The following is a 13,094-nucleotide window of genomic DNA, read 5'->3' as shown; positions in this document are numbered from 1 at the left end:
CGTTAGAAATCAGGCGTGCCGCCGGCGAACGCGGTAGGCGGGGGGCGACCCCGACCCGGAGCCGGCAGGGAAGCCCGGCCCCCAGCAGGGGTCAGCGGCGGCGCGGGTCGCACGGGCTGCAGGCCGAACAGGGGCCTCCGGGGCCGGCGGGAGAAGCGGTCCTTACCTGTCCCTGGGCGCGGACTGTGACTGCGGCGCCGCCCGGGAAGGGCTGGGGCGCGCGGGTCGGCCGCCGGCACCCGGACGGGCGAAGAGCGAGGAGCGGAGGGCGAGGGGCGCGGACGGCGGACTGGCTCCCGGGCTCCCGCAGGCTTGCCCGGCCGGACGCAGCGGCTCCCGGCGCCCGCAGCGGGTCGCTCAGTCACGCCGGCGGCCCCGCGGCGCGGTGGCTGACACGGAGACAGCGGGAACCGGCCCCCGAGAGGAGCCGCAGCCCCAGCGGCAGCCGAAGGAGGCGAAGGAGGGGCGGGGCCACAGGGTCGGTGACCCGCTCACCCGGAAGCAGTTGCGGCGGCGGCGGCGGCGCGCGCTGCGGGACAGGCGGGTTCGCGGCCTGGCGAAAGACTGCCGGCTCTCCCGCGGCCGCCCGCGCGGGGTGCCGGGAGCAGCGCCCCCGCCGCGACCGCCGCGAGCTGCTGGCGCCGCGCCGGAGGGAGGGCGGCAGGGTGCGACCGCCGGTGGGCGGAGGCCCGGGCGGCCTAGAGGTGGCTTCTCGGGGCCCGCGGAGGACCGGGGACCGGGAAGGTGAACTGAGGCGGTCGCCCGCTCGAGGCTGCACCTGCCCCGATCGCCCCTAAACGGTCCGGCCTAGTGGGCTTGGGTAAGTGGGCCGGGCGGCGGCTCCGACTGCAGGGAACGAGCGTGCGAGAGCGAGCGGGTGTAGCGGCAACGCTGAAAGCCGTATTTCCAAAATGAAAACCCGTGATTTTGAAATGATTTCCGGAGGAGGCGGCGGGGGGGGTTTGGGGGGGGGGGGGGGGGGCGGAGATGGCGGGATATGGAGGCAGTTAAATATCTGCCAGACCCGGACCTGTCGTTCATTCCAGAAGGGTCTCTTGACACTCCGCAGGTTCAAGGCGCTGGAGGCAGACCCAGGGCCTTGCTCTTTAGGAAGCTTACCTTCTAGTGGAGTAGAGAGATTTAAGCAGACAGACAAGGTCAAGACGGATTGTGGCAAGGCTATGCCATGCAGGAAATACAGAAGAATGATGCGAGGGTTGAGTGGGCCAGACCCCCTTTTTCGGGATAGGATGGCTAGAGAACCTCTGGAGGGAAGTGATAGTCGAGCTGCTTCCTGAGACAAAGGCGTGAAATGACAGCTTAGACACAGTGTTACAGCCGGGGACTGTAGGTTCCAGAACTGCTGCGTAAGGCCGCGGATTATGTTAAAAACCTGTCTCCAAAGCCTGCTTCTTTTTTTTTTTTTTTTTTTAATTTTCCTTTTAATGTTTGTTTTTTGAGAAAGAGAGAGAGAGAGAGAGACAGCGCGAGCGGGGGAAGGGCATAGAGAGAGAGGGAGACCCAGAATCCCAAGCAGGCTCCAGGCTCTGAGCTGCCAGCACAGAGCCCGACGATGGGCTCGAACTCACAAACCCTGGGATCATGAACTGAGCCAAAGTGGGACGCTTCACCGACGGAGCCACACAGGCGCCCCCTCTAAAGCCTTCTAAGGCCTGTCTCTGTCCTGTCCACTCCTTCAGTTTCGAAGGGCTTGCTCCCCCTTGGGAGTTGTTGGGGTCTGGGACTGTGGCTTCTTAGCGGAGGTTCAAGGCAGGAATTAGGGAGCTTTGGTGTGTAGACAGACATCAACAGATGCTTGAAGGCAAACAGCCCCGAGAGACAAATTCTTTAACCTTTTGCCGTTTCTTTTCCCACGTCACTTTTTCTGAAACCCATGAGTAAGCGTTAAAACTATGATTTTTACCTGGGAGCTTAATCCTCCCAAAAGATGGAGCTCTGTTATGATCTGAATAAGAGAATTAATGACCTATTTTGCTAAATCAGTTAAAGACAAAATTAAAAGCTGACTTGCAAAGAGAGGACCTTTTCGGGTTATAACGCATTACCTGAATAATACCAAAAAACCCAATAATGTTTATTCAGTATTAGTTTATATAACTGCATAATTAATGGAACGATTGTTTGGATAATAATAGTGGGGTTAGAATCTCGAGCCCTTTTTGCTTACTCCTCGGCCATTTGTTTTGGTTCATACCAAACTAACAGAAGGAAATATTTTGTTGTGTCTTCTGGGAAAACTGGGAGCGAGCTCACACTTCTTGCTGCCTACTGTTTGCACAGCATTGTGCTAGGCATTTAAATACATTATCCCTTTCAGGACTGGGACCAACCTTGAGATACGGGGATTATTATACCCATTGTCGTAACGAAGACATAGTCGCTGGAAGGGTCAGAAATTAAACTCTAATGAACTCTAATTAACTCTAGCCCTAATTCCCCTTTTGCACCATGTGCTATCCCCTAATATTTAAGAAGGAAATATAAGTGAAGTGTCCAGCCAAGCAGATCTGTATGTTGCTTTTAGAATTTTGTTACAAAAATAAGCTTCAAGGTCGAGTGATACGAGGCAATGTTGGAGCGAGCTTCTCTGCGTTTTTACTTCTCCCTCTAAAGGATATTTGCCATCTATTTGACACCAAAAAACAACTCTACTTGTTTTAGGAGTTCAGAATGCCATGTGTCTTTTGGTTGGTTGGTGGTTTTATGTGAGAGGAAGAGAGCGCCAGCAGGGGAAGGGCAGAGGGAGAGGGGGAGAGAATCCTTAAGCAGGCTCCAAGCTCAGTGTGGACTCCCGCACAGGCTCCATCTCAAGACCTTGGGACCATGACCTGGCGGAAATGAGAAGAGTCAGGCGCTCAACCTGCTGAGCCACCCAGGCACCCCCACCCTGTGTCTTTTAAATGCTCCCAATAATGTGATAAATGATGACACTAACATTATGTCATTGCAAGGGGCTCCTGCCCAACTGTGTCAGTCTGCATTCTTTCACAAGCAGCCTTTCCTTGCACACAAAGTGATTTCTTTCTGCCAAAAATATGTTCCCAGATTTTTATGGAATATTCTGACATGTGAATGCCCCCAGGTCTGTGTAGGCTGGCTGCTCTAGAGACATTTAACGGATGAAGGAAAATCTTGCAAGTGTTTATATGGTTTTGAGGAATGAGGTAGTAGGATTTGTACATTTTTGTTTCGTTCCTATCAGATCCTTCACGTTTTTCTTTGATGATGTCAAGAAATAAAACTTTTCCTTTCTCAAGAGCAGTCGTTTTTTGTGGTTTTCACAAAATTCAGTTGTGTTTTGCACACATAGTACTACCTTTTGCTCTCTGCACATTTCCGGAAAACATCATTAGTTCAGACATTAAAAATAGGATGCAACTTTTCAGAGCCTACTGTTTTTATTAATGAGATGTGTGTGTCTGTCTTTTTCATTTTGGTTAACTCCTTATAAACCTATGGGAATCTGGCAAAGCAAGTCTTTGACTATGTATATTTAAGTTCTCGTTCTAAAAATCCCTTCTTATCTACATTTACTGTTTTTCCTGCTGTCTTCTTTTTTTATTTTATTTATGTGTTTATTTCACTTTTTATTTGGAAATAATTATAGACGCGCAAAAGGGTACAAAAATAATGCAGCGAGGTTACCCTCCACCCAGGTTCACCCTCTGGCAGCATCTCGCGTACCCATAATACATTATTAAAACTAGAAAATTCACATCTTGCTATCTTCTTTAGGTTTTTAGTTTCTTTTTAAGTTTCATTATGTCGAAAATTACCATTTTGTAACGATTCATTTGTACTGTATTTGATTTGGCTCTTCTCCCTTTCCCAGATTAACAAATGACAGTCAGTAAGCTTGCCACAGTGCTCCTCTGGAATTACAAGCTTACTACGACAATTCTGTGTTTCAGCACGCTTAAAAGGAAGTCATTTGTAACATTTTTGGTTTTTTTCTGCTTATACTGCTCCATGTCATTCTGCCCTAATAAACCTGTAAATTTATACAACCTGTGTATGTGGGTGTTTTAATATATCCTTTGACCACTGGAATGTTTTCAAGGAGGTTGCTATTAAAGTAAAAAGAAAAATAATGCAAAGCTTTTTCATCTGACTGAGGGGAAAACTTTCTAGTGCTTGCTTTCTTTCTTTCTTTCTTTCTTTCTTTCTTTCTTTCTTTCAAGAGGGAGAGAGAGCGTGTGCGTGCCAGCAGGGGAGGAGCAGAGACATGGGGAGAGAATCCCAAGCAGGCTCTGCACTGATGACATAGGACTTGATCTCAGGAACCACGAGATCATGATCTGAGCTGAAATCAGGTGCCCCTGACTGGGGAAAAAAAAAGTTTCTAAACATCTAACTATCCAAGTGAGAATACGAGGCATGGTCTGTTGGTTCAGAAGCCAGATCTCACTTATGTCTCATTCTGGCCCTAAGTTCTAGCCAGCTCACCCTTTACTCCACCAGAGAGTAAACAAAGGAAAGAAAAGAAGTGTAACTTACTTTCTTCAGTCTTAGTGTTGAGAAGAAGTTGATGAGAAGAGAGAATTTGGGATTTGGGGTAGGTATCAATTATGTATTAATGCCTCATCACAAATAATCAAGTGATAGCCCTTATGCGTTATATATTTATTGTAAATAAGTAGTCAAACGCTCTTCCTTCTATGGGTTGTTTAGCAAATGTATTCGTCTACCGTGTACCAGTTGCCCAGTTAGGCACTGGTAACAGAGACACCACAGGATCTATTTTTTAAAGGAGTATTAAGCTCTTACTATGTGCCAGATACTTCATAGATGCTAGGGATCCAAAGGGAAGTAAAAAGAAAGCTGTGTTTTCTTCTCTCGTGAAACTTCCTGTCTGGTGAGGGAGACAAATTATCACACAAAAGTAACTTTATAATCCCAATAGGTATCACTAAGGGTAGAGAAGTGGTGCCTGAGAGCATTGAAGCAGAATTCTACCAAATCTGGGGTGTCAGAAATGGCTTCTAGCAAGAGAATCTTTGAGCTAAGATTTAAAACTGCCTCATAGTGAACTTGGTGCAGAAGCACAGGAAGAGCAAGGAAAAACAGAGTCCCAGAGACTGAAAAGAAACGAGGGAGATAATGTGAGAGGGATCTAGAGAATTAAGCTAAGACCCACCATGCAGGGTCTTACAGGTTTGGTAAGGATTCTTATCTTTGCTTCTGAAGTGATACAAACCAATTTAAGAGTTTTTAGTAGGAGTGGCATCAGATTGGTGTTTCCAAAAGCTCACTCTGGCTTCAATGTGAAGAATTCACTCTTTAAGTATGTCCTGAGTACCCACTATAAGCCAGGTTATAGTCTGCACACTGAGCATGCAGCAGTGAACAAAACAAAGATTTCCTAACTTTAAGGATCATATTATAGACAATACACAGTAGTATGTAAGATAGTGGTATCTAAGAAGCTCTATAAAGAAATTTGGAATCCAGGTGAGAATAAAAAGGTAGGGTGGTGGTGCTATTTTATTAGCTTGAACCATATGAAGTTTCTGATCTTTTTTACATTGTTTTCAACTCAGAACAATATTGGGTTCGTGTGGGTTAAACATGGTTGGATGACATTGAATTGTTCAACCTAATACTTGGAAGAGTCAGAGAAGACCTCTAATGAGGTGATCCAAAGAAAGAGGCAAGCCATTCACATACCAAGGAGAAGAGCATCCCAAGCAAAGGGACAGCAAGTGCAAAGACCCTAAAGCAAGAATGTGCCTGCCGTGTTTGAGTAAGCAACAAGGAGACCATTGTGGCTGAAGGGTAATGGTCAACGGGGAAGAATGGTAATAGGGACCAGATCATAGAATCTCGAAGACCATGGTAAGAAATTGGCTTTTCCTTTTTGAATGAGGTAAGCTATTAGAGAGGTTTGGGCAAAGGAGCTATACAATCTGTCATCTTAACAGGACCGTGCTATTTAATAGTGGACTCTACAGATAGTGGGTATACAGATGGAGCATTATAAAATCTTTTCACCTTTTACGTATGTCTGAAAATTTACTTCATAAAATGAGACTGTTGTGGCTAGCTGCTCTATTGTAACTAGACTTCAGTGGGCCAGTGATGAGATCAAGAAGACCAGTTAGTCTATTGCAATAATTCAGGCAGCAGTGGAGGTATTTAGAAGAAGTGGTTAGTTTCTGAATACGTTTTGAAGATAGAGCCAGTAAGATTTGCTGATGGAATGGATTTCATATGCAAAAAAAAAAAAAAGACCACCTGTAAGGTTTTAGACCTGAGCAACTGGAAGGATGCAGTTGCCATCTACTGAAATTTGGAAGACAGTCTAGGTCACGCAAGTTTGGAGGAAAAGACTTTTTCCGGACGTTTGAGATGCCTATTGGTCATCTAAACGGAGATATCAAATAGGCAATTAGATACACACGTCAGTAAGGATATGAGGACCGGTGCCTTGAGAATTTAATGGAAATAGTTGGGAGTTTAGTCTAAACCCTCTTTTGTTGTAGGCTGGTTTTGTTTCTAGATAGTTGTCTTTATATTGCCATTCTGAACACTTACTATGCATACTGTTTGCAACTCATTTGTGTGCTAAAGGATTTAGAATGTTTTTTAATGTTTTCATGTCTTTCCAAGCAGATTTTACATTTCTTTAAAAAAGATTTATTTTAGGGGCGCCCGGGTGACTCAGTCGGTTAAGTGACTATGGGTTTCAACTCAGGTCGTGATCTCAGGGTTTCATGAGTTCGAGCTACGCTTCAGGGTGTGGGCTGGCAGTGTGGAATCTGTTTGGGATTCTCTCTCTCCCTCTCTCTCTGCTCCTCCCTGACTTGCGCCGTCTCTGTCTCTCAAAATAAATAAATAATAAAAAAGGATGTTTTCTTTTGTACGCTTCACACTGCCATATCCCTAGAAAACTTTTTTTTAAATATTGGAACGAGAGAGCACAAGCAGGGGAGAGGGGCAGAGTGAGAGAGAGAAAATCTTAAGTAGGCTCCATGCTGAGGGCTCAATCCCATAAGTTTAGGATCATGACCTGAGCCAAAATCAAGACTCAGATGTTCAACTGACTGAGCCACACAGGCACCCCCCTAGAAGACATTTTACAATGCTTATATAATAAACTATTCCAATACGGAGTTTTTTATTTCTTTAGTTGTTAAAAAGCATCAATTTTCTTATAATTTAGACACTTCTAGCTGTCCTGTGAAAATAAGGGTAGAGTTAGAACTTTCAATCTACTGCCACTCATGCCCATTTCAAATCAGACAAAAGAGGGCCTTCTGAGAAACAAAAAGCAGCAACAAAAAAGGCTCAGCTCTCCTCCATGTTGCCTTTATACTCAGACTTCGTGTGGCCGCAAAATGGTTTCCAACAATTTCAGGTCTACATCCGTCCTCATCCAAGTCCAGCATGAGAAAGATCCTAACTAGCAGCAGTCCCTGATTCACTAATTAAACCGACACAGATCCCATCCCCAGCTAGGAAAATTTTATGCTGTGATTGGCCAAATATGAGTCACATGCTTCACTTATGTTTCACCCAAAGAACATGGACTGTAGGAGAGGAGTGGTTCCCCAGAAGAAAAAATGGGATGCTGTCAACAAAATAAGGAAATGGACACTGATGGCCAGAAAATAATACGACCTCTACAAATTAACAAAGGCCTAAAGCATTCTCCCAAAGCTTTTAAAAGAAGTAATACCATTGGGGTGCCTGGCTGGTTTAGTCAGAAGAGCACACGCCATGAGTTGAGTCTGAGCTCCGCTTTACGTGTAGAGATTACAAAAAAAGAAAGAAAGAAGAAAGAAAGAAAGAAAGAAAGAGAAAGAAAGAAAAACGAAATGTCATGGCACTCGTTTTGCATCTCTTCCAATTCTATACACAATACTGCATTTCCCTTGTATCATTAGGCTGTCACGTATTCACTTGTCGTTGATGAGTGAATGTCACAAAAAGTAAATAAATGCATGAGCATAAAAGTTAACCAGCTGGAAGGGGCAGTTTTTCAGCACATCACTTTTCAGGGTACTCACACCTAGGTATTACAGGTAGTTTCTTGTCCTACAATTCTTTCCTGTTGTCAGTCCACCTGAAAAATATTTATTAGCCCTCAGGACCCTGGGGGCAGGGTGGCTACTATCTAAGACGCCTCAGAAACCATTGCAGAAGCAAGTGACAATGAGTCAGCTTAAGTTTATCTTCTTGGAGGACATTTACATAGTGTGGAGTCTTGAAAGAAAAATGTATGTACAGATTTGTTTTCAGCTTCTTTTTGGTTTCACCATTTCCATTCCCTTGTACACTAATAGGTTACTTTCCCCACAAGATGTTTAACCTAACTTATATGGCATTTTTATCCTTTTAGATCAAATTTTGCTGCGGGAAATGGATAACGTGTTGGCTCTCTGTATTATTCTGGAATTTCGGATGGCTTCTCCAGTTTGCTGCTTCCCTGGACACCAAACATAACATTCCCTGTTCTAGGACCTGCTTCAAGTTGGTCATAAGACTGGCAGAAAGTCAAACCAAACTAAATGAATAGTTGTTGAAGTTAATCTCACGTCCTGGAGCTGTGTGTGCTATGGAATAGCCTGCTGTTGTTACCAGGCATAACACTGATCAGAATCACTGCTCTGTGGTCTTGTTCATCAGAATTTCATGTTTGGAAATTAGATTTGGGTCTGGTTACTGTAAAAATAGATATTATGATAATGGAATATAGCCGTTAAAATTTCTATTGCAGGAGAAATTAGCCATGTATTTAAATGTAGGAGTATGTTACTAAACAATATGTTCAAGATGATTCCAGTATTGTTTAATGTTATACAGACATAGACAAATACTGGAAAAAGGCACTCACAGTTCACCTTAAGGAATGGAGGTACCAGTGATTTCATTTGACTTGTTTACTGTTCAGAATCTTCCTAGATGAAATGTACTACATCTATACTCAGATAATTTTTAAAGGAATCTATTTTTCATACCAATACCCCAGAGTCAAAATACGCAAAAGATACCACTAAAGAGTGGTAAATTAGGTCTACCTAAAAAGGTCTTATTACGATTCTCGCCACTCAAAAACCATTGTAGATTTTGCTCTTGTCTTGCATGCATTGTTTTTTTTCTTTCACTCTAAAAAATCACGTACTAGATGCTAGGAGTAAATGAACAATACAGGTGTGGCTTCTGCCCTCTCAGAGCTAACTAGTTGTCTGGGGAAGATAGAACAAGCCGACGAACAATCTAGCGTGTCACAGTCAAAAACACAGTTTCATGCCTACTCCATTAAAACACCTAACCCTCCTTTTTACGCGTCAAATTCCGGCTTTGGCATGTCAGCTCACAAACACATTGAACTCGCACGCTGGCACTCACTGTCGGCCATTGCTTCGGTTTGAGCCACGTCCCCATTGTCCACAAACTCGTGTTCAATTACTAGAGTACTAGTCAGTTATTTGGGTATTAATTTGCTCTTATTTTAGAAAAATGTAATTGCAAATACTAGTCATAGGACATGTAGGTCTTATAAATGTAAGTTGAATGATATAAGGACGGAAATCATCGTGTGCCCGGAACTTAATCTAGCCTCAGTCAGATACTCAGACATTCATGAAATGAAGTCCAGTAAACTGAGTGAAACTAAAGAAGAAACTCAGAGAACAAGTATAAGGTCCCGGAAATAATCATTGTTAAATTTTGTGGCTAAAGTTTTGGTATGTTCAGAGATTTTGATCTTAATTTTTTGGTTCTGTTAAGAAAGGATTCCCCCTAAAACAATAAGCTTACTGTTTGATTTTTAAAGTTTTTTAATGTTTATTTATCATTGAGAGAGAGAGAGAGAGAGAGAGAGCACGAGTGGGGGAGAGGCAGAGAGAGAGGGAAACACTAAATTTGAAGCAGGTTCCAGGCTCTGAGCTGTCAGAACAGAGCCCAACGTGGGGTTTAAATTCACGAACCATGAGATCATGACCTGAGCCAAAGTGGGAAGCTTAACCGACTGAGCCACCCAGGCATCCCTGATTTTTAGATCCGTGGTCAGTTAGGCTTTATGTTTGAAAGTTGGAAATGACCTGTGGTGGCTCACCATTGCCTACAGAATATATTTTAAGTCATTTATCACATGAGTGATGTTAAAATCCACAAGTCCATAATGACACTGAGAAAAGAAAATATACATATAAGTCACCTAGAAGTTGCAATAGTAAGTTGCTACGTTATATGGTAACGACGATCGGTAAATAAAGGAAAAGAATCAAGCATTCTGCTTCTCTTATACAAATTGCATTTTAGGGGAACCAGAGTTGTAAAGGGCAAGCCCTTTCGTATACAGTATTTCCAACTGATAAAGGTAAGTGAAATGACAAAAGACCATTTTTCAATCTCCTAATAAAATAATAGACAACACCTGAACCCACTGATCAATTTTAACATCACTCAGAGTCGAATGACCATACATCATATGCTTCCTGATGTGCTGCGATCAAAATATGCTGAATCACCTATGCAGTATTTTTGCCACTCCCCAAATATTTTGAGTTTAAATCCAATAAAGCCTCTAAGTGTAACAGCTTATGAGGAGAAGGGAGAATGAACAATATAGGAAAGTGTAAAACAACACCAGAGAAGATGCGATCAACTAAACCCAGACTGTGGAAAGTTCTACAGCACAAATGACAGGATTTCTTCAACAAATAAGTTATCTTAATAAATTAAAGAGATTTAAGGCGTGCCTGGTGGCTCAGTCAGTTGAGCATCCGACTCCTGATTTCAGCTCAGGTCATGATCTTACGGTTCGTGAGTTCAAGCCCTGCTTGGGGCTCTGTGCTGACGGCGTGGAGCCTGCTTGGAATTCTCTCTCCTTCTCTCTGTCCCCCCCCCCCCACTCATGCTCTCTCTCGCCCTCTCTCTCAGAAATAAATAACTTTTAAAAAAGAGATTTAAGACACCTAATAACTAAGTACAGCATGTGGATCCTGATTTGACAAACCAGTTATAAACAGACATTTTTGAAACAGTTGGGAAACTTGACTAGAGGCTGGATATTAGGTGGTAGTATATAATTTTGTCTTTGTCATAATGATGCTTTCGAAAGCAGTCTGCTAGAGTCGTATACTGAATAAGGATGAAATTTCAATGATCTCCAGGATTTCCTTCAAAATACTCCAGGGGGAAGGGGAGAAGTGGCAGAAGAAATGAAAACAAGATTAGGTGAGGATTGTTAAGTGTTAAAGCAGAGTGATGGGTCCGTGAGGTGAGAACTGGGGTTTAATACCGCATCCTCTATTTTGTGTGTATGTTTTAAATTCTCCGTAACTCGAAGTTAGATTTAAATCGGTCAATACATACATACTTAACACACAAATGTACATAAAGGCTTTAGAGCATTTTGTTTCTACACCCAACTTATTCCCTGGGGAAGTGACTGAGTGAATGAATACAAAGAACTGTAATATTAGGATCCCTGAGCCAGTTGGTGTGGGTGCACCATCTAAATGTGTAATCCCGAGGAAAGGGGCATCTCCTTTTCTTTCTTGTGGAACCACCGAGGGGAAGTGTCCCAGTGATGGCCACAATGAGGACAGGAAGCACAACCCAAGTCCCTTTCTTCCGATGGCTTTTGTGTCCGTAGGCGATCAACGTAGTGGCGGGTAAAGTCCCTGGTGACACTGGAGCTTGGGTCTGAGTGAGGGTGTAATTATTTCCGACCGGTGCTTCATTCGGTATAAGGACACTGCTCTCAAAAACTGTGCACAACTGCAGAGGTTGACAAGGGCATTGCTTTCCAAGGTAATAGCCTTGGAACGCTCTGGAGTCAGCGATGACACTGGGCTCCCAGCTACTACAGCGGTTAGGGTAACCCCTTCCAGAGCAATCAGCCATGATTGTGACTGCTGTCATTCCTCGACGGACAGGGGAAAAGGCGATGCGTGGGACAAGAAGACAAGAGTTCTTGGAGCGCCTGGGTAGCTCAGTCGGTCGAGTGACCGACTTCAGCTCAGGTCATGATCTCGCGGTTCGTGGGTTTGAGCCCCACATTGGGTTCTATGCTGACAGCTCCGAGCCTGGAGCCTGCCTCAGATTCTGGGTCTCCCTCTCTCTCCGCCCCGCCCCCCTCATGCTCTGTCTCTCTCTGTCTCAGAAATAAATAAACATTTAAAAAACTAAAAACAAAAAAAGACAAGAGTTCGGGATTTCCCGCTGATCTAGACATGTGAGGCCTACGTTGACACACCAGAGGCATCCCTATGTTGAATCACTGAGTGTTCATCAAGTGGTGATTTATTCATTGCCCTGCTCTTGAATTGCATGATCGTATCATTATATTCAATGGCAGTAAGTCTGACTATGACCCAGAGGCGTGACTAGAAAATTCCTCCCACTCCCTTGTCCCTTGTGTAATCTTGGGCAGGTCGTTCTTCTGGAAATTTGGATAATAACACCTTGCCTCTCTACCTCCCGGGTTGTGTTGAGGATCTGAAGACATAATATGTGGAACTATAGTTTTTGGAAGCTATCAAATGCTATACAAATATAAGGCATCATTACCACTGTAAGTGACTAGGTGATCGGGATCTTAAAGCCTCTTATTTTCTTTGATTCTGTGTTAACAATTAATGTTTAATTAGTACATTATAAAATTAGATAGTCAAGAAACAACTACAGAGAAGTTTAGCATGTAGTATGATCTTTCTACTTTCTTCTATGTTACATAGGAATTCCTAGAAATCGGAAGATCTTATCCAGTTATATCCTTTATATATATACATTTTTTTCCTAATTATATCCTTGAATGCATGCTCATTAATTTAGGAGACAAACAAATTGCTCTATATCTCATTAATAATGCTTATTACTTTACAATCTCAATTTCATAAGTCAATATTTCTTTTGTCCAATAATATTTTAAAAACTGGGGGACAAGAGCAGAAGTTGACAAACTGTAGCCTGTAAAACAAATCTGGCTACCACTATTTTGTATGGCCTGAAAACTAAGAATTGTTTTGACATTTTGGAATATTTTTATTTTCTATTTTCTTTTAGAGAGCGAGCACATGAGCAGCGAAGAGGGGCAGAGTGAGAGAGAGAGAGTCTCAAGT

General features: G+C 43.5%; 1 protein-coding gene and 1 long non-coding RNA gene across 10 annotated transcripts in view; one reads left to right on the top strand and one right to left on the bottom strand.

Annotated features, from left to right (window-relative positions):
* LRRFIP2 (LRR binding FLII interacting protein 2) overlaps positions 1-257 on the bottom strand; it is a 106,169-nt gene extending 105,912 nt beyond the window's left edge. For all 9 annotated transcript variants that reach the window (XM_049629045.1, XM_049629036.1, XM_049629039.1 and 6 more), the window contains exon 1: positions 167-257. The gene's annotated coding sequence lies outside the window, so the exon portion shown is untranslated. The remainder of the gene's footprint in view (positions 1-166) is intronic.
* A 349-nt stretch (positions 258-606) lies between these two features.
* Positions 607-12,143, top strand: LOC125921448 (uncharacterized). The gene is made up of 2 exons (XR_007457426.1): positions 607-5,856; positions 8,363-12,143. It is a non-coding gene; the product is annotated as an uncharacterized LOC125921448 (long non-coding RNA).
* The last annotated feature ends 951 nt before the right edge of the window (positions 12,144-13,094 follow it).

The sequence above is a fragment of the Panthera uncia genome, chromosome C2 (genome assembly GCF_023721935.1).
Source record: "Panthera uncia isolate 11264 chromosome C2, Puncia_PCG_1.0, whole genome shotgun sequence".
Classification (NCBI taxonomy): Eukaryota; Metazoa; Chordata; class Mammalia; order Carnivora; family Felidae; genus Panthera; species Panthera uncia.
Note: the sequence above shows the minus strand (reverse complement) of the source record. Positions and strands in the feature narration are given on the sequence as shown.